This window comes from Mauremys reevesii, linkage group 1 (assembly GCF_016161935.1).
Source record: "Mauremys reevesii isolate NIE-2019 linkage group 1, ASM1616193v1, whole genome shotgun sequence".
Lineage (NCBI taxonomy): Eukaryota > Metazoa > Chordata > Testudines > Geoemydidae > Mauremys > Mauremys reevesii.
In genome coordinates this window covers 216688555-216709101 of record NC_052623.1, presented here as the reverse complement: position 1 = coordinate 216709101, position 20547 = coordinate 216688555, and the positions used below count along the sequence as shown (strand labels likewise).

Below are 20547 nucleotides of genomic sequence, written 5' to 3'. Positions count from 1 at the left end.
TGGGGATTGCAGGACTGGTTTGAGTAGGTGTATCTGGAGATGAGGTCACATCATGACCCCTCCAGCTCATGGAGGTTAGTCAGAAAAATTAATCTAGACTGGGATAATCACAGCTCTTTTGGAATTGCACTACAGGGGCTCCTCCTCCCACATCTTTCTACAACTTTCCACAGAGGCAGCCTCAGGCATGGGAAGTCATGGGAATGCAGTTCCAATGGAGCTGTGATGCCAGGAACTGGGGCGGGAGGAGCCAGAGGACCTTGAGTCAGTACAAAGAAACATAGGTGTTGTGACCGGGGTTCCAGGGGGGGGCACTCTGAGATGGGCAATCAGGGCAAACTGCAAAGAATGGGGCAGACAATCCCGCAAAATGGTGGTTATTCTAATACTTAGATTTACCAAGCTTACAACAAAATAGCTTCCACAATACCTTACTGGTTACCCAGAAGCCAGAAATACAGTTCCCTTAAAGCAACCCAACCTTGAGCTCCCACCTACAGCGTCAAATCAAATATGATGAGTGGATTACTGAAAATCCTGTTCATCATTTTAAAAAGTTCTACCAATCTCAAAGGATCAGACACATTACCCACCAGGTTAATTAATATTTCTGATCTTACCCAAATACATGCTTGCAACCAATTCTTATTAAATAAACTAAATTTTATTTAAAAAAAAGATAAAGAAAGTATTGGTTAAAAGATCATTATACATATAGATGTGAATAGAATTCTTAGGTCAGTTTCATAGTAGAGATGGTGAGCTTTAGAGTTGCAAAAAGTCCTTTCAGAATTAGTTCCATGTCAAAATATCAGGGTGATCCAGATGAGACTGGAGACATCAGTCTTGCATCTCAAACTTCCCCTGATGAAACTTAAGCAGATCTGAGATGAAAGGATCAGGGCCCTAGAGTCCTTTTTTATAGTTGTTCAGCAGCCTCTTGACAGCATGCAGTCCTTGGGTGAACAACAGGCAATTATCCTAGCTTTCAAGTAGACCTCCTAAGCATATACAGGTAACTATTTGCATTCATCAGCGTAAGGTAATTATCCATTAAGCAGTTTATAGACAGTTTACTGCAAACTTCAAAGAGAGATCTAGACAACGAAATTATGACACCCAAGTTTCATCTAAATATTAATATTCCCTTTTGATCTCTGAATCAATAAATATAGTAACAGACAGGAACTGTTTGTTTACATGGTTAACAGCTAACAAGAAATAAGTAAACACAATTAGTATTACCTTTAATTCTCTAACAGTACAGGTTTGCATTTCAGAGCTCTAGTCTATCTAACATGGAATGGCCCTAATTAACATTCATACATTTTTCTAATATGTTTTTAAAGGTTCAATTTGGGTCATTTAACCTGCTAGTTGCTTAACCCTTTCTGGCTCGATGTCACAGTTGTGTTCTACCAATTAGAAATATATTGTCTAGAAATTATTTCAGGGAAGTTCTGTGGCCTGTGTTATAGAGGAGGTCAGACTAGATGATCACAACGGTCCCTTTGGGCCTTGGACTCTATGAATCTATGAAGGCTCATTCTTCACATATGTTTGTGGTGTCAAATCCTATCCCCTTCATGGAAAGATTTTGGGAGGGACTCTGCTGGGGACCTTTGTAGAGTTTTCCTCACCCTGAGCCCCTTCCCCGCGGTAATTCCATCGGAAGGGGTGAGCCAGCTCTGGAGCTGGCCCATAGTATGCTATTTCTACATGGGAGATGTCCCAGTTAGACATCTGAGCTGATGTTTTAGTTGATACTGTGGTCCAGAATGGGTCCAGGGTTACCCACAAGGCCTCCTGTGGATCTGTAATTTAAGGAAATCAGCAAAAAAGTTTAGAAACTCAGGAGCCAAGTTAGGTGAAGACATAAGTCATAAGGGGCTACCATGAATATTGCCTGGGTCCGTCCAGGACATAAAATCATTCCAAAGAGAAGATATTTGCTGGTGGGGAAGAGGAACAGGAAAAATAAATGTCCAGGGGACCAAGTTTATAGCATACTTACATCAGTCAGGAAATGCCTATGCCGGTCTCTTGCCTCTCCAAATATATATATATATATATATATATATATATATATATATATATATATATATATATATATATATATATATATAAGAAGAAGTGAGGCATACATTAGATTACACAAAAAAATGTTTATTTCCATAAGCTGCAGGTTGTGAAGTCCACATTCCAAAGAAGGGCTGGCTCAGCTCACTCTCTCCAGGCAGGGACCATGTCAAGTAATGAAAACGGAAAATTAATGATTAATTAAATTAAATATTAATAATGGTGATTTTTTTTTATCAAATGTGAAATACCAGTGCAGAACTATGAGCAAAATAGTAATAAAAAAAAGAGGCAGAAAAAAAGATGGCAAAAGAGGGACCATAAAAGGTTAGAAATAAGAAGGGAAGAGGACGTTAGGAATAAATAAGAATGATGTTATTTATTCCTTGCATATGGAGCCATATCCTGAAAGGTGCTAAGTGCTCTTAACTCCCACTGATTTCAGTGGGAGTTTGGGGTTGCTACTTCTGAGTCATTATCTTTATTGCCCTTAAGTCAAATTTCTGCCCACAGCCTGAGCAGATGGGATGTGCACAGAGGAAGTGAATTGCATAGGGTCTTTGTAGATAGAATCCAAGTCCTCACCATGCTGCTCTTGCCATTAGCCTGCCAGTAGTTTGTCAGGCAGCAGCTTCCTGGCTCCTGATTGGCTCTCCACACTATATAAACTGACGGGACATTCCAGGAAGTGCCCACGGAACAGCATGGATCTCCATCCCGGACCCTGAACGCATGTAGCTGTATAGTGACCACTCTGAGGGAAAAAGGCATCATTGCCACCACAGGCTGTGTTTTTACTGTGGAGGATCCAGCCATGCTCTTGCCAACTGGCCACCCTGAGGTCTAGTACTATGCACAACACACCCAACTACACCCAAACAGCCACACCCAAACCCAGTAGAAGGGGTTGGTCAGGATGAGCCCTGAAATAATGACCCTCTTCTCCTTACCGAGACATGCCCCCGGCATGGTGAACTCTTCACCCACCTTAAAGTCCAGGTCTGCCTTTGTGTTCCAGGGGAGCCTTACCAAATTCTGCCACAGTGGGCACTGGTGGATTCCAGGGCAGCAGACAGCTTCATAGATGCTGATACAGGACAAGCCGTGGGTACTCTGGTTCAACCAAAGACTGTCCCTCACCTAGTGAAAACTAAAGTTGGCTCACTACTGTCATCAGGGCCTCTGGAATTTGTCATTCAGGACCATCAGGGAGGTCTTCAGTTCAGGATGATCCACCCACCACTCTTCCACATAATCCTTAGCATTTCATGGCTGGTGGCTCATGATCTGCAAATCCTTTGGCATGAGCTCCTGCTTAGCTTCTACTCCAAGTTCTGTGAGCAAGTCTGGCTTCACATCATCTGATGAACCTGAGAAAATCAGGTTACCATCAGGAATCAATACCCGCTTCCACTCATTCCAGAACTATTGTATGATCCACCAGGTATTCATGAAAATTGACCTGCAACCTGGTTCAGGTTTTTTGAACCCGGAACAGCCACTATGAATGCCATTTGCTCTCACAAATGCCCATGCAACATTCCAGAACTTCATGAATAAGGTCTTCCTTGACATCCTACACTTGTACATCATAGTCTACCTAGATGACATCCTCATCTTTTCTGAGGATCCTGAGCAACACCCCCAGCACATCCGGTCAGTCGGCCCTGGAATGGCTCCACCAACATGGCTTGTATCAAAGCTGGAAAAGTGAGTTTTGACCAGGGCTTCATGGAGTTCCTGAGTTACATCCTGTCCACCGGTGGGCTCTGAATGGACCCCAAGAAGGTGGATGTAGTATGGAGTTGTGCACCCCCACAAAAAACATTAAGAAGCTACAACACTTCCTGGGGTTTTCTAACTTTTATAGATGCTTTATCTCCAGATTTTCATGCTAAATTGCCCTATTGATAGTGCTTCTCCACAAGAACCACCTTCACCTGGTCTCCAGAGGCCTAACAAGCATTCGTCTGGCTCAAGATGACCTTTACCATTGCCCCAATCCTGGTCCATCCCAACCTGTCATGTTGTCGAGATTAATGCCTCCAATGTGGCAATTGGTCCCATATTCTCTCAAAGACATGGTCCCTAGCATATCATCTCCCCCATTGTGCCTACTATTCACGGTGTTGTCAGTTGGCTTGCATGTTTGTGTTCTTTCTGTGTGCTGTCCAGCTCTGTACAGATAGCTGGTTTAGCAGACCTTGAGAGTACTACCTAGTGTTAAGTGTTGAAGGCCTTAGTGACACTGTTCAGGCTGCTCACTGCTTCTGTTCTGAGATCTGCAATGTTGTTAGTAGATAGTGCATGCAGCATGTTCGTTCAGCAGACTTTGATGTTACTTATAAAGGAAGACCACAGGTTTGGTAGCGAAGGTGCTCAGTTAAATTTATTGTCAATGAAGCCTCAGACCTTCCACCAGACCCAATGCTCCATGATGTCTCTTTCTCTCTCTCTACTACATTCCCCTACTTTTTATCTTTTTATGGAGAGGACGTTTACCTATCATTCTGGAAAAGCATAATGTATGAACTGAAAATGACGCAGCAGGCTAAACACTGTTTTATGGCTATTTTGCTTTATCCGTCCATACATTCATGCTCCATATGTCCAATGGTCTGCACATTCCCTCATACAACCTGTGGACAATTCTTTTCCGTTAATTGATTTTAGTCCTCTATTGTGGGCTTGAGAATGCTAGGTCTGGGACTTTGATTGAGGAGTGTTGTTTTAAAACCATTTAAAAAAACTGAAATAGGCACTATTACAATATATTTCACAATTTTATGTACATGAGAAGTAAAACAGAAATTTGGAATAATGACATTACAAATGAGGTCTTCATATATAAATTTACTGCACAGTACTGTCCAGCCAAGTTCTAGGTTGCCCTTACTGCTGGTTGTTGCCATCTGATAAGCTTCTCAGAACAGGAGACAGGAGTGGCTAGCTTCTTTGTTCCATTGGATTGGCCTGAATTATTGCGGCCACTGAAGTTGCGATGTTGACAATATTCCTGGCATAAAAAGTTAGGTGCAGTGATCGTTAGGTTTGCATTGATTTGTGATACACCAGTAACTGTTGTAGAACCAGTTGTTTTTTGTAGATGCTGTTTTTTAGAATGGACAATAACCAATTTATTAAATATTACTGTCAGAATTCAATAGTGGTAGTTTGACACTAACCAAAATTATTTTGAATAACATGTGCCTTAGCTAGAATGCAGCATTAACTGATCCCAAATTATGACCTATACAGTAACTCCTCACTTAACGTTGTAGTTATGTTCCTGAAAAATGCAACTTTAAGTGAAATGATGTTTATCTAATCCAATTTCCCTGTAAGAATGAATGTAAATAGAGGGGGTTAGGTTCCAGGGATTTTTTTTTTTGCCGGACAAAAGGCATTATATACATTTTAAACAACCAATTTAATACAGGTATAAGTTTTAAACAATTTTAAAGAAACAATTTAACACTGCAATCATCATTGCTGAGTATGAAGCTTGGTTGAGGTGGTGGAGTCAGAGAGTGGAAGAGGGAGGATTGTCTGGCTGCTCCTATTGCTGTTCTTGGAAGCACAGGCACCGACTTTGCCAAGGGCGGGGGGTTCAACCCTTGGCCTGTCCACTCCACCCCTTCCTCCAAGCCCCCACCCTTAACCTGCCTCCTCTCCCCCCCCCAGCTCCACCTCCTCCGCCTTTACTCCACATGCCACGTCCTCGCTCCTCCCTTCTCCCCCCAGACTCCTGCCTGCAGCAATCAGCTGGTTTGCAGCGTTCAGGAGGCTGGGGAAGGAGGCGGGGAGGCTGCGCACTGTGTGCTTGCTCCTCCCACCAGTTGGCTGGTGGGAAGTGCTGGGGGGGGCATAGGGGAGCTGATGAGGGGCTGCCAGACGTGGACAAAGCAGGTGGCCAAATGACGTTATAGCGGAGCATTGCACAACTTTAACAAGCATGTTCTGTAATGGAGCAGGGACATAACATTGAAACAATGTTAAACGAGAGGACGTTAAGTGGAGAGTTACTGTACTAACAAAAATATTGTCTAAACAAATGGCAAGTTACATACAACAACTACACTGAGTTGGTCTGACTCAAATGTAGGGAGACTGGGTGCAGGGCAAAGAAAGTACAGCTCCAAAGTTACACAGAAATCGTCTCCCTTTATATACATTACACATCGTATTGCCTTTACTGTACATCCACACACTGATCGTAATTTGACTTGCTCTTTACCTCATTTCTACATTCTTTGTCCCTTGTTATTGAGTATACTGTAAATAGTTCTGGGTTTTTCCTCTTATCTTAGTTGACTCAGACATTGTATTCTTGGCTTACTGACCTATTTACTTATCTTACTTAATATCCACACTGTGTTTTCAATCTAATAATTTATTTCCTTCTCTAATCTTATTTTCCAAAAAGGAGGCCCCTCTCAGGGCTGGATTAACCTTTTGTGGGCCCAGCGCCAAACATATCTGTGGGCCTCCATGGAGGCAATGGAGCATGGTGCAGGGAGGTCAGTCCCCGGAGTGAGGGGCCAGCCAGAGGCAATGGGGTGTGGCATGGCAAGGGCACTATTTACAAACTGGCAGTTGCCAGACACACAGTGGCCTGCCTGGCACTCTGCTGCCAGTGTGCCCTTTCCCCTTAGGGGCAGGGCCATGCCACACTCAACATCCCCCCTGACTCCCTACAGCCAGAGGCCTCCCAGACTCATCCACAAATGCACAGCGCCCTGAACAACACTACCCCACCACAACTGCCCAGCATCCCCCACTCCCTAGTGCCCCAAAACACATCTTCCCCGCCCCTTCACAGCCCAGCACCCCCTCAAAATTCCCACAGACCCAATCCCTCAAGACCTGCCTTCCAGCCACACTCAGTGGCCTTGCTGAGAGGCAACTGTGTCTGCTGGGCTGCACTGGCAGCGCAGCCAGGGCTGGCCCCAGGGCTGGGAATCACTCCAGCCCCTCTGGAGTGGCACCATCAGCCAGGCAAGGACCTGCCCTGGCCAGGGTCCCTCAAGATACACTAGCCTGGAGGGGCCCAGCCAAGCCCTCCACACTGTTCCCCCCACCACACACCTGGCTGAGACTGGCCAGGCTTCTGCACCAGTCCCAGGTGGCTCAGCTCTGGGGAGACGGGTGGGGCATCACAGGTGGTGGGAAGCAGAGACTGCCCAGAGCTGGAGGTGCACTGGGGTCTGGCCAGGGGTCTGAGAGGAGCCCTCGGCCAGCCCACAGGCAGGCTGAGAGGAGCAAGTGGTGGGCAGGGGGAGCCAGCAGGGTCTCGGGGCACAGTGCAAATGGAGCAGGCCGGAGCCCCTTCTGAGCATGGGCTCAGTTCCACGGAGCCACTGGAGCCATTGTAAACTGGGCACCATTTACATCTTAGAGCAGATTAACTGGTACTTTCTGGCTGCTTTATGCTACTCCAGAGCAGTGCACAACAGCCAGAGCATATTGGTCAGTTAAACTGGTTATACAGCTGCAATATTTCTCCAGAGCACTGAAAAGCAACTGGAATATGCACCCCCTTCCTCTTATCTTCCAAATTTCCCTGTTTTTTTGCCCCTTCCTACATAAATGAAGACTAGATACAAGATTTTAGTGAGTTTTAAATATGTGGGAAGTCTAAAGAATCTTTTATCATTTGATTCCTGAGATCATTACAGGCCAAAAATAGTTTGAAACTGGATGCTAAATTTCTTAACAGGCCCATTTTTATTTATTTTTAAGTACTAACCTAATTAATGGATTGGCTTGTAAAGTTTCTGAAAAATTATAATGTAGTCTGAGTATTTACTGTAATTGTGGAGAACATATACTGTATTTTTCATATATAACAAAGAGTTAACTCCCTATATTAAGTGCAAATTCAACTGAACGTTCACTATGAAACTACAACTGGTACCTACACAAATTCAACAGTGTAAGAAAAATATATGGTGAATACACTGAAATATTCAGTCACAAGGCTTGTATGTAATTTGTAAAAGCAATTTATGAATAATTTTTGTGACCATACTTGAACTATTCTAGATTATGAACACTCTAACCATTGTTTTGGATTGGAAATAGTTTGGTTACCTTTTTCTGATTGCTGTTCCCTTTCGGGGTGGTTCTTTTGTTCACAGGTAACAGGTGAAGTGGACAGACAGAAGATGGAGAATCACACCACGGTGAGGGAATTCATTCTCCTGGGATTTCCAAACCTCTTCAAGTATCACACTGGGGTTCTTCATCTTCTTCTCTGTTGTCTACCTGCTAACGATGATGGGAAACATGGTTAACATTGCTGTGACATGGTCTGACTTGTGCCTGCACACCCCTATGTATTTGTTAGCCAGGATGGGCAGGGATGGTGTCTCTAGCCCAGTGTTTCTCAAATGCGGCCACCGTGGCCACATGCGGCCACTGGATGCTTTTTTGAGGCCACGGCTTTATGAACTGTGACTGAGGGGGTAAAGTAGTGGCCCCTCCCCTCCGTGTTGCTCCTTGATGCTCCACCTTGTTGTTGGTTTCTGGGGCCACCAGCAGGGGTTGGGCCCTGCCCCGCTCTGGAGACACCTGGGGCACAACCCTGGAGAAGCAGACAGCCTGTGATTTCCCCACCTTCCCAGGGGCGGTGGGGCTCAGTCTTTGGGCTTCAACCCTGGGGTGGTATGACGGCAGGCTCTGGCCATGGGGCTTCGGGCTCCATCTCCAGGCTCCGGCTGCATGGCAGCAGGTCCCAAGCTCCGGCCACATGGCTCTGGGCTCCATCCCCAGGCCCCATCTCCTGGCCATGGGGCTTCACTCTCTGGCTGTGGGGCTTCAGGCTCCAGCCTCCTGTTGCTTCCCTGCCCTCCCACCCATAGGTGCTGACTCCGTGGGTGCTCCGGGGCTGGAGCACCCATGGAAAAAAATTGGTGGGTGCTCAGTACCCACCGGCAGCTCCCCGCCCCGTGCCCCCCGCTCCAGCTTACCTCTGCCTCCTCCACGAGCGCACCACCTGCTTCTCCCCCCTCCCTCCCAGCACTTGCGCCACGAAACAGCTGATTTGTGGGGCATGGACGGGGGGAGAGGGGAAATGCGGCGCATTGGGGGAAGAGGCGGGGCCAGGGTGGGGATTTGGGGAAGGGATCCAAGAGGGGGAGAGAGGAGCAGAGCTAGGGTTGGGACTTTGGGGATGAGATTGGTATGGGCGCGGGGGCAGGAGCAGGAAAAGGGTGGAGTAAGGGGCGAGGGGTGCAGGCACCCACCGGCGCCGGAGAAAGTTGGCGCCTATGCCCCCACCCACCGATACCCATCATCCCTGGCCCCTTCTGCCTCCCCCAACCTCTCATCCAGGGCTTAATATGTCACCAGGAAGATGGTATTCACCCAAGAGTTCTGAAGGAACCATATAAGCACAGGCCTAATGTCTGGTGCCAATGCCTCTCAGTGTCAGAGAGGTGTGGGCAGGCCTGGTTCATGTGCATGGATTATGATGCCAGGGAAAACTCACATGTGTCAGGTGTCGTGGATAGAAATACTGGTTGCCTCCAGAGAGGCAAGGTAAGGTTGTGGTGCTGCTTCACGATGTGATCATTGATACTGCTGCATAAGTCAAACAGACCATCCAGGCTGGGTGGAGTTCCACCTGCGCAAAAATGTCTTTTATATTTGCATGTAACAAATGGGAAACAGAGGCACAGAGAGGTGAAGTGACTTGCCCATTGTCACCCAGCAGTCCAGGGGCTGAGCTAGGAATAGTCCTAGTCCAGTGGTTTTTATACCAGGCCATATGATTGCTATGTTATTCCACAGTTTTCCTCCCCATCTTGTACATTTTGTTATAGCGTGTTAGAGGGCTGTCCCTTCACCCTCCCACTTCCCTGGTTCTTGTCATGTAGAAAGTAAGCAACAAAAGACCAGAAGTCCAAAGTGCAGACAATGCAGTGTTTATTGGGGTTAATTTCCAAGTAAGCGTATTCCAAAGCCCTTCACACCAGTCAGGCTTATCTCTATACACCGATAGTGTCTGTTCCCCTGTTTCCCCATTCCCAGCACTGATGCCACAGAGCGTTTATCCCATATCTCACTTCCCAGCTCTGACGCTGCAAAGCCTTTCTGGTGTCCCTGTTCCCCATTCTCATTTCTTATTCCCCATTCCCCATTTTCCACCTCCTCCTTCTTAGCAGGCCCAAATATACCTGCAATGGAATGCCCACAGTCTCACCCCTTACAGCTTAGGGTCATGTTCCATTTTGGGTCTGGATTCTTCATCCCACCCCTTTTGTACCCCATGGGAGGAGTAAGGAGTGAGGTTGTGCTGCAGTCGGGGACGGGCATTTATTTGGTCTTTTCTTGTTTTATACCTCCCCCCCCAAGCCTCTTTGCCCCTTCCGACTGGTTGCTTGACTTTGCCTTGAGATAGGGGCAGAGGCAATCTTAAAGTGTGCTCTCAAGTAACACTTTAACTGCTCTTATCTGATCCCATTGTATTAACGAATGCAGCTGACTAGGCAGAAGCAACATCACAGTGTCCCTGTCCCTTGTTTACACATTTTAGTATAAGAGTATCAAAAAGTCAAACCCAACATTCTATCCCAGGCTAACAAACAGACCTATATACTGACACTCCACCCCTTTATTTTCTTTTTTTTCTGGGACCCTTCTGACCAGGTATCCTTGGAAAAGCATAGGACACATGGCAGCACATTTCCTGATAGGGCCAGGTATCAAGATGGAATGTGTTGATGCTCCATTTGCCCCACTGTCCCTTATGCAGTATGATGCCCTGCACCTTCCCTCGTATGGACATACTGCACGTATATTCCAATGAGTGTGTCAGACTCCCCATAGTAATGGGCCCAAGAAGGTTGGGTCCAGGTTATCTGTTACACTGTGGTAGGGAGCCTATTACATTCCGTATACAGTAACTGCTCAAGTAAAATCGCCCAGGTTAATGTTTAGTTGTTACGTTGCTTATCAAATAGAGAACATGCCCGTTTAAAGTTGCGCAATGCTCCCTTATAATGTTGTTTGGCAGCCACCAGCTTTGTCCACTGCTTGCAGAAAGAGCAGCCCGTTGGAGCTAGCTGGTGGGTGGTTGGAACCAGGATGGACTGGCAGCCCCCTATCAGCTCCTGTCCCCTGCATACCCCATCTCCATTAGGGGGGAGGGGACACGACAGGGCTCAGGACGGAGGGAGCTTGCTAGCAGCAGCTGATGGCTCAACTTCCTGATCTACTTAAAAAGACAATGTACTTAGACTGGGGTCAGTGTACTTAAAGGGGCAATGCGCATCTCTCTCTCACACACACCTTGGGTGTGTGTCTCTGTCTCTGTCTGCCATGCTGTCTCCCTTCCCTCCATTTCTGCTGCCTTGTAGAGTGTGAGGCTACATTAACAACATGTTAACCCTTCAGGGCTCAGACAAGTGCTTGTTCATCATTTAGCAGTAAGACATTCCCTGGGAAATATCCCTCCCTCTTCCACCCTCTGACTTCACCATCTCAACAAAGCTTCACAATCATCATTGCTGTGTACAGTATTAAATTGTTATATTGTTTTAAACATATATAATATAGTCTTTTGTCTGGTGCAAAAAATTTCCCTGGAACCTAACCCCCCCATTTACATTAATTCTTATGAGGAAATTGGATTAACTTAACAAAATTTTGCTTAAAGTCACATTTTTCATGAACATAACTACAACATTAAGCAAGGAGTTACTGTATATGACACTTAGTGGTTATACCTTGTGGTCTGTGCCTCCCTTAACCACTTCAGTATACGTTGCAAAATTAGCATACTTAACAATAAACAATAAACAATAGCCACAATAATCCACAGTAATGTTGTCAGCCCTGACCATCATAATATAGTCCAACATCTGGACCACCAGCAGAAACACTGCTTCTCTTCTTTTGGCAGGGTTAAAATCCTTTTAACACCATTCTGGAGAATATATTTTAAATGTGTCCAATTGTTGGCAGTTGCATAGGCACCAACTCCATGGGTGCTCCAGGGCTGGAGCACCCACGGAAAAAAATTGGTGGGTGCTCAGCACCCACTGGCAGCTTCCCGTGACCCTGCCCTGCCCCCCTGCTCCAGCTCACCTTCACCTTCACTCCTCCTCCTCCGTGAGCCCGCTGCCGCTTCCTGCTTCTCTTCCCTCCCAGAGCTTGTTACACAGCTGATTCGCGGGGCAGGATGGGGGAGGAGGGGGAACTCGGCATGCTGGGGGAAGAAGCGGGGGGGATTTGGGAGGTATCACACAGATAATGGACTCCTACAGTGGCTCCCATGCATTCACCCATCAGGAAGTATTTCTGGCTCCAGGCTGTGGCCAGCTTAGATCAGGATTCTTCCAGCTTGGCATCTATATTACTTGTAGGGTTACATTCTGCAAAGCGGTTACATTGTCATACCCAGCCTCCCAGGGAGATGGTATGCCCACTGTGATGTGTACATTATAACTGTATATCCAGGGATTTTCCTCTGTGGAGGTACCATTATGATTACACATGGTAACACACCCTGACTATGGGACCCCATAACCCAAACACTCCAGGAGACCAGAGGGTTATATGTTTTTGTGCCCTCTGTGCAGGGCCGGTGCAACCACGCTGGTGAGTATCTGAGTGTCTGTTGGGGGGGCAGTTTGGCAGTTTGACTGTGTGCTTGATTGTTTGATTGCTTGTTTGACCAGTTTGATTTGGGAGTGCTTTGTTCCAGCTGGGCCTGACTGTTATAAAAAGGCAGTCAGCTGCGAACCAGCTGAGCAGCGAACAGCAGAGAGGCAAACAGAAGGAGTTTGCCTGGGAGTCCGCCTGGAGAGAGCTCTTAGAAGGAAGAGACCATGGATGCGGAGCAATCCGCCATTGTGACCTGCACAGGATGCACCATGTTTGTCTTCCTTCCACAGGATAGAAGCGACTTTGTCTGTACAAAGTGCAAGCTGATCTCCGTCTTGGAAGAGAAGATTCAAGGTCTGGAGAAACGAATAACAACCCTGTGTTCCATAAAAGAAAATGAGGATTTCCTGGATAGACGTCAGGATCAGCTTCAGCGGGCACAATGTTCTGAAGATTCAGAGCAGGGTACGCAGCGGGGGCAGAAGGCCAGCGAGGATAATTGGCGGCATGTGACTTCCAGAAGAGGAAAGAGTACCAGAAACATCCATGTACCAGTAACACAGGTGCGGGTGAGCAACCGTTTTCATGTCCTCTCTGCAGGTACTAGTGCAGAGAGTGGAGTGGATGATACACCTGAGGGAACAGAGCAGAAGGAGACTCCACTGATTGGAAGGCATGAGATGCACCGTCCTAGGGATGGGGGTTCCATGACCACCACTCCCAAGAGGAGGAGGAGGAGGGTGGTGGTGGTCGGGGACTCTCTCCTCAGGGGGACTGAGTCATCTATCTGCCGCCCTGACCGGGAAAACTGAGAGGTGTGCTGCTTGCCAGGGGCTAGGATTCATGATGTGACGGAGAGACTGCCGAGACTCATCAAGCCCTCGGATCGCTACCCCTTCCTGCTTCTCCATGTGGGCACCAATGATACTGCCAAGAATGACCTTGAGCACATCACTGCAGACTATGTGGCTCTGGGAAGAAGGATAAAGGAGTTTGAGGCACAAGTGGTGTTCTCGTCTATCCTCCCTGTGGCAGGAAAAGGCCAGGGTAGAGACCGTCGAATCGTGGAAATCAACGAATGGCTACGCAGATGGTGTCGGAGAGAAGGGTTTGGATTCTTTGACCATGAGATGGTCTTCCAAGAAGAAGGATTGGTAGGCAGAGACGGGCTCCACCTCACGAAGAGAGGGAAGAGCATCTTTGCAAGCAGGCTGGCTAACCTAGTGAGGAGGGCTTTAAACTAGGTTCACCGGGGGAAGGAGACCAAAGCCCCGAGGTAAGTGGGGAAGTGGGATTCCGGGAGGAAGCACAAGCAGGAGACTGCGAGAAGGGAGGACTCCTGTCTCAGACCGAGAAAGTGGGACAATCAGCGAGTTATCTTAGGTGCCTATACACAAATGCAAGAAGCCTGGGGAACAAGCAGGGAGAACTAGAAGTCCTGGCACAGTCAAGGAATTATGATGTAATTGGAATAACAGAGACTTGGTGAGATAACTCACATGATTGGAGTACTGTCATGGATGGATATAAACTGTTCAGGAAGGACAGGCAGTGCAGAAAAGGTGGGGGAGTTGCCTTGTATGTAAGAGAGCAGTATGACTGCTCAGAGCTCCGGTATGAAACTGCAGAAAAACCTGAGAGTCTCTGGATTAAATTTAGAAGTATGAACAACAAGGGTGATGTCGTGGTGGGAGTCTGCTACTTACCACCAGACCAGGGGGATGAGGTGGACAAGGCTTTCTTCCAGCAACTAACAGAAGTTGCTAGATCACAGGCCCTGGTTCTCATGGGTGACTTTAATCACCCCGATATCTGCTGGGAGACCAATACAGCAGTGCACAGGCAATCCAGGAAGTTTCTGGAAAGTGTAGGGGACAATTTCCTGGTGCAAGTGCTGGAGGAACCAACTAGGGGAAAAGCTCTTCTTGACCTGTTGCTCACAAACAGGGAAGAAATAGTAGAGGAAGCAATAGTGGATGGGAACCTGGGAGCAGTGATGAGCTGCCAAAATCTTAACAACGGGTTCCCTATAAAAAGTTCTGATTTAACAACGGGTTCCCTATAAAAAGTTCTGATTTAAGGGATGTGCGACAGCATGTATTTTTTGTACCAATAGGGTTACCATACGTCCATATTTTCCCAGGAGGTGATTAAGAACCGAAAAGCCTGACATGTCCAGGAAAATACAGATGTATTTTAACCCTACCTAAAGTTCTTTTTTAAAAAGATGGGGCTGAACTAGAAATGAGCTCCGTTTCACATGTGTGGGTGGTGATCAGGGACAGTCTCAATTTTTGGGTCTTTTTCTTATATAGGCTCCTATTACCCCTCACCCCCTTCCCAATTTTTCACACTTGCTGTCTGGTCACTCTAGGGTGTGCACATGTGTGGGTCCCAGATGCTCCCTGCCCCCCCCCCCATTGAAGCAGGTGTGCAGGGTTACTGCCCTGGGAACTGCAGGGCACCAGTGGATGTGGGGCTGGCTGCAGATAGGGGCATGGGGCAGGGCTAGCTGGAGGCAGGGAGTGACACGGGCTGGCTGTGGGCAGGTGATGCAGATGGGCGGGTTGCGGGTGGCTGTGGGCAGGGGGTGGCTGCGGGCAGAGGGTGGCTGTGGCAAGGGCTGGCTGCGGGCAGAGGGTGGCTGTGGCAAGGGCTGGCTGCGGGCAGAGGGCGGCTGTGGGCAGGGGGTGGGGCAGGGGCTGGCTGGGGGCAGGGGGTGGCTGGGGGAGGGGCTGGCTGGGGGCAGGGGGTGGCTGTGGCAGGGAAGGCGGGGGAGGGGCGCAGACACTCACACGGGGGGGGGGGGGCTGGGAGCAGCCGGGGACTCACCAGGCAGCAGCAGCAGGAGCCCCAGGGCCAGAGGTCCAAAGAGCAGGAGCAGCAACAGGGCCAGGAGGCAGCTCACATGGCTCTCGCAGCGCAGCGCCCCCCGGCGGCCGGGAGGAGGAATTACAGGCTTCCCAGGCAGAGCCCGTGAAAGCTTCCCTCGCAGGGAAGCTAGTTAACAAGCGGTTCTAAAACCGCTTCTAAATTTAACAACGGGTTCGCACGAACCGGTGCAAACTGGCTCCAGCTCACCCCTGCCTGGGAGACAGTGACCATGAGATGGTCGAGTTCAGGATCCTGACACAAGGAAGAAAGGAGAGCAGTAGAACAGAGACCCTGGACTTCAGAAAAGCAGACTTCGACTCCCTGAGGGAACTGATGGGCAAGGTCCCCTGGGAGAATAACATGATGGGGAAAGGAGTCGAGGGAAGCTGGCTGTATTTTAAAGAAACCTTATTGAGGTTGCAGGAACAAACCATCCCGATGTGTAGGAAGAAAAGTAAATATGGCAGGCGACCAGCTTGGCTCAACAGTGAAATCCTTGCTCGTCTTAAACACAAAAAAAAAGCTTACAAGAAGTGGAAGATTGGACAAATAACCAGGGAGGAGTATAAAAGTATTGCTCAGGCATGCAGGAGTTAAATTAGGAAGGCCAAATCACGCTTGGAGTTGCAGCTAGCCGGAGATGTTAGGAGTAACAAGAAGGGTTTCTTCAGATATGTTAGCAACAAGAAGAAAGTCAAGGAAAGTGTGGGCCCCTTGCTGAATGAGGGAGGGAACCTAGTGACAGAGGATGTGGAGAAAGCTAGTGTACTCAATGCTTTTTTGCCTCTGTCTTCACAGACAAGGTCAGCTCCTAGACAGCTGCACTCTGCAGCACGGTATGGGGAGGAGGTGACCAGCTCTCTGTGAGGAAAGAAGTAGTTCGGGACTATTTAGAAAAGCTGGACAAGCACAAGTCCATGGGGCCGGATGCGCTGCATCCGAGGGTGCTAAAGGAGTTGGCCGATGAGATTGCAGAGCCATTGGCCATTATCTTTGAAAAATCATGGCGATCGGGGAAGGTCCCGGATGACTGGGAAAAGGCTTATGTAGTGCCCATCTTTAAAAAAGGGAAGAAGGAAGATCCAGGGAACTACAGGCCAGTCAGTCTCACCTCAGTCCCTGGAAAAATCATGGAACAGGTCCTCAAGGAATCAATTCTGAACCACTTAAAGGAGGGGAAAGTGATCAGGAACAGTCAGCATGGATTCACCAAGGGCAAGTCATGCCTGACTAACCTAATTGCCTTCTATGATGAGATAACCGGCTCTGTGGATGAGGGAAAAGCAGTGGATGTGCTATTTCTGGACTTGAGCAAAGCTTTTGATACAGTCTCCCACAGTATTCTTGCCAGCAAGTTAAAGAAGTATGGGCTGGATGAATGGACGGTAAGGTGGATAGAAAACTGGCTTGATTGTCGGGCTCAACGGGTAGTGATCAATGGTTCCATGTCTAGTTGGCAGCCAGTGTCAAGTGGGGTGCCCCAAGGGTCGGTGCTGGGGCCGGTTTTATTCAATATCTTCATTAACGATCTGGAGGATGGTGTGGACTGCACCCTTAGCAAGTTTGCAGATGACACTAACTGGGAGGAGTGGTTGATACGCTGGAGGGTAGGGATAGGATACAGAGGGACCTAGACACATTAGAGGATTGGGCCAAAAGAAATCTGATGAGGTTCAACAAGGACAAGTGCAGAGTCCTGCACTTAGGACGGAAGAATCCCATGCACTGCTACAGACTAGGGACCGAATGGCTGGGCAGCAGTTCTGCAGAAAAGGACCTAGGGGTTACGGTGGACGAAAAGCTGAATATGAGTCAACAGTGTGCCCTTGTTGCCAAGAAGGCTAATGGCATTTTGGGTTGTATAAGTATGGGCATTTCCAGCAGATCGAGGGATGTGATCATTCCCCTCTATTCAGCACTGGTGAGGCCTCATTTGGAGTACTGTGTCCAGTTTTGGGCCCCACACTACAAGAAGGATGTGGATAAATTGGAGAGAGTCCAGCGGAGGGCAACAAAAATGATTAGGGAGCTGGAACTCATGACTTATGAGGAGAGGCTGAGGGAACTGAGATTGTTTAGCCTGCAGAAGAGAAGAATGAGGGGGGATTTGATAGCTGCTTTCAACTACCTGAAAGGGGGTTCCAAAGAGGATGGATCTAGACTGTTCTCAGTGGTAGAAGATGACAGAACAAGGAGTAATGGTCTCAAGTTTCTGAGGGGGAGGTTTAGGTTGGATATTAGGAAAAACTTTTTCACTAGTAGGGTGGTGAAGAACTGGAATGGGTTACCTAGGGAGGTGGTGGAATCTCCTTCCTTAGAGGTTTTTAAGGTCAGGCTTGACAAAGCCCTGGCTGGGATGATTTAGTTGGGTTTGGTCCTGCTTTGAGCAGGGGGTTGGACTAGATGACCTCCTGAGGTCCCTTCCAACCCTGAGATTCTATGATTCTATGATTTAGGCGACCTAGGCGGTCACCTAGGGCACTAGGATTTGGGGTGCACCATTTTCTTCAGCAGTGACTGCGGCGGCCGGATTTTCAGCTGCCCCGGTCGCTGCCGGCATTTAGGCGGAGGGAGCTGGGGCAGGGGAGCGCAGGGAGGGCCGCCTGCAGCAAGTAAGGGGAGGGAGGCGGCATGCAGGGGAACTCCCCGCCCCAGCTCACCCCTGCCCCACCTCCTCCCCGAACATGCCGTGGCCAGTTCACTTCTCCCACCTCCCAGGCTTGTGGTGCTGTGATGAAGTGGGGGGTTTTCTTGGGGTTTTCTGTGTTTTCCAGTGGTTTGCATGCAGAGGGGGTGGGACTCAGTGTTCCCGGGTGTTACTGGTTTAACGAGGTGAGGGGAGAGGGAGTTTGTTGTTACAGAGGACCGGAGAGGGACTCAGGACCCCGGCTGATGGCCTGGCGGATGGAGACCCCAGCAACTGGTGACCTGGTGACCTGGAGACCCAGCTCAGGAGTCGCAGCCGGTTCTGGCCAATGGGAGGACAATGGGCTGCGGGGAGAGGACCCCGGTGACCTGACCAGCTGGTTCCAGCCAGAGGGACCAGAGGGCTGAGAGGAGAGGAGACTCAGGCCTTCCTGTTTACGACCCTGTTTACCTGGAGAGAAGACAATGGACAGAGGCGGGGCTTGGGGCTGGGGATATCGGAGGCCCAGCTGGGAAGCAGTGGGGCTCTGGGCTGGAGAGGGGGAGCAGGCAGAGCCCACCTGGCTGCAGGGGAGACAAGGATGTGCTGTTATTGTGAAAGGCCAGGTCTGAGGCCCTGAGAGTTTCCCGTGCTGTATTCATCTCTCAATAAACCCTCCTGTTTTATGCTGGCTGAGAGTCACTCTGGTCTTGAGAACAGGATTACATCATCCCCTTCGGGGGTGAGAAGGCCCAGGGCGGTCCAGAGCGTGCGGACTCCCTGAGGGGGCCCACGGCGAGAGACAGAGGTGCTAAGGCTCAGAGAGGTGTGGCTCCAGGAGGTGGAGGGACCTGACCCCGAGAGAGAGTGGACCCCCGAGAAGGGCTGTTGCACTGAATGGGGCATCCCCCACGGACCGCATGGGGCCATGAGTGGGCACGATCTGTGAGTCCGTGACAGGCGCCTAAGCTGATTGGCGCCGCAAGGCTGGGAGGTAGGAGAAGTGAAGCAGCCACGGCATGCTTGGGGAGGAGGCGGGACAGGGGTGAGCTGCTTCACTTCTCCCGCCTCCCAGGCTTGTGGTGCCAATCAGCTTAGGCGCCGCAAGCCTGGGAGGCGGGAGAAGTGAAGCAGCGATGGCATGCTCAGGGTGCTCGTGCGTGGAACAGGGGTGAGCTGGAGCGGCGGGGTGCCTCAGGGTGGAGGGTGGGGGTGGGGAGCTACTGCAAGGGGGACGCTTCAGGGCGGAGGGGGGAGCTGCCGCAGGGGGGGTGCCTCAGGGCAAGGGGGGGAGCTACTGTGGGGGGGTGCCTCAGGGCGGGGGTGTGTGGGGGGGAGGGTGCAAGGTGGAAGTTTCGCCTAGGGTGCGAAACATCCTTGCACCAGCCCTGCCTCTGTGACAAACCACATGTTCAGATGACTCTTGTTTCCCACTGTCATTGATCATGACATATCCTAAAGAATACCATGCAACATATCTTGATAAATTTGATATTCTCCACCAAGTTAGGACCCCTCCCCTTCCAATCCATACACCACATCCAACACTGCCAAATTCACATGGGGAGGATCAGTGGTACTGTTTTACATGGGTAGATCCTTAAGGTCTTTATCTGCCTTATTATCACAATTTGGGGGTACAGCAGTCCATATGTTCTCGCCTTTTGCCACTTTACATCATGGGATCTGGGCAGAGTTTACAATAGTGACAATTGTGATTAGCAACAATGATTGTTCCATTCCAGGCCATGGAATTTTGGGGTTCCCCTTTGTAGGTCCACCTGTAATATACATGTAACAATGTATACCTCCTCTTTCTTAACCCCCATTTTGTGCCTTTTTATTTGAATTTGATTTCCCAGCATGGGTAGACCGTGCTTCCCAGGCAGGTCATACCATGCGTTGACCTTTGCTGTTACATGTGTTAACCCTCCTTGTACAATATCCACCAAAATAACGGTAATAACAAGACAAAAACCACAAACACACAACACAATCTTCATCACGACAGTAGATCCACGGTGCTCTGGGTTATTCTTCCACTGGCACCAGCTTGCTTGTAGAGTGTCTGAAAAACAAAAGAAACATTTCCCAGCCCCCTGGTGGAGAAAGATTATTGCCTTTTACAAATCTCCTTGCTAATTGCAGGAAAAACAGAAGAATTACCTCCAGACTGTCCTAGTTTTGTTCTATGGGCAGGCTAGTAAATTATCTGTTCATTCATGAAATTCATGAGGTGGTGTACCTCAGTTTCCCCACTTGTACAGCAGACCACATTTGTATTGGTTTTTCTGCTGTGCCTGGCTTCAAGTTTATTCACGGGTAATAGGTGAGACACAGTATTACCAGGAAACTAT

The 20547-nt window shown here is 48.8% G+C and overlaps 1 long non-coding RNA gene across 3 annotated transcripts; it reads right to left on the bottom strand.

Annotated features, from left to right (window-relative positions):
• Positions 1-884: 884 nt before the first annotated feature.
• LOC120403583 lies at positions 885-15565 on the bottom strand. 3 transcript variants are annotated; one of them, XR_005597609.1, is made up of 5 exons: positions 15523-15565; positions 12172-12292; positions 9572-9706; positions 8173-8349; positions 885-956 (listed from the first exon to the last, which is right to left on the bottom strand). It is a non-coding gene; the product is annotated as an uncharacterized LOC120403583 (long non-coding RNA). The 3 variants fall into 3 exon arrangements; XR_005597604.1 differs by lacking the exon at positions 885-956 and adding an exon at positions 4942-5095; XR_005597606.1 differs by lacking the exon at positions 885-956 and adding an exon at positions 4942-5095 and having other exon boundaries at positions 8173-8346.
• Positions 15566-20547: the final 4982 nt, after the last annotated feature.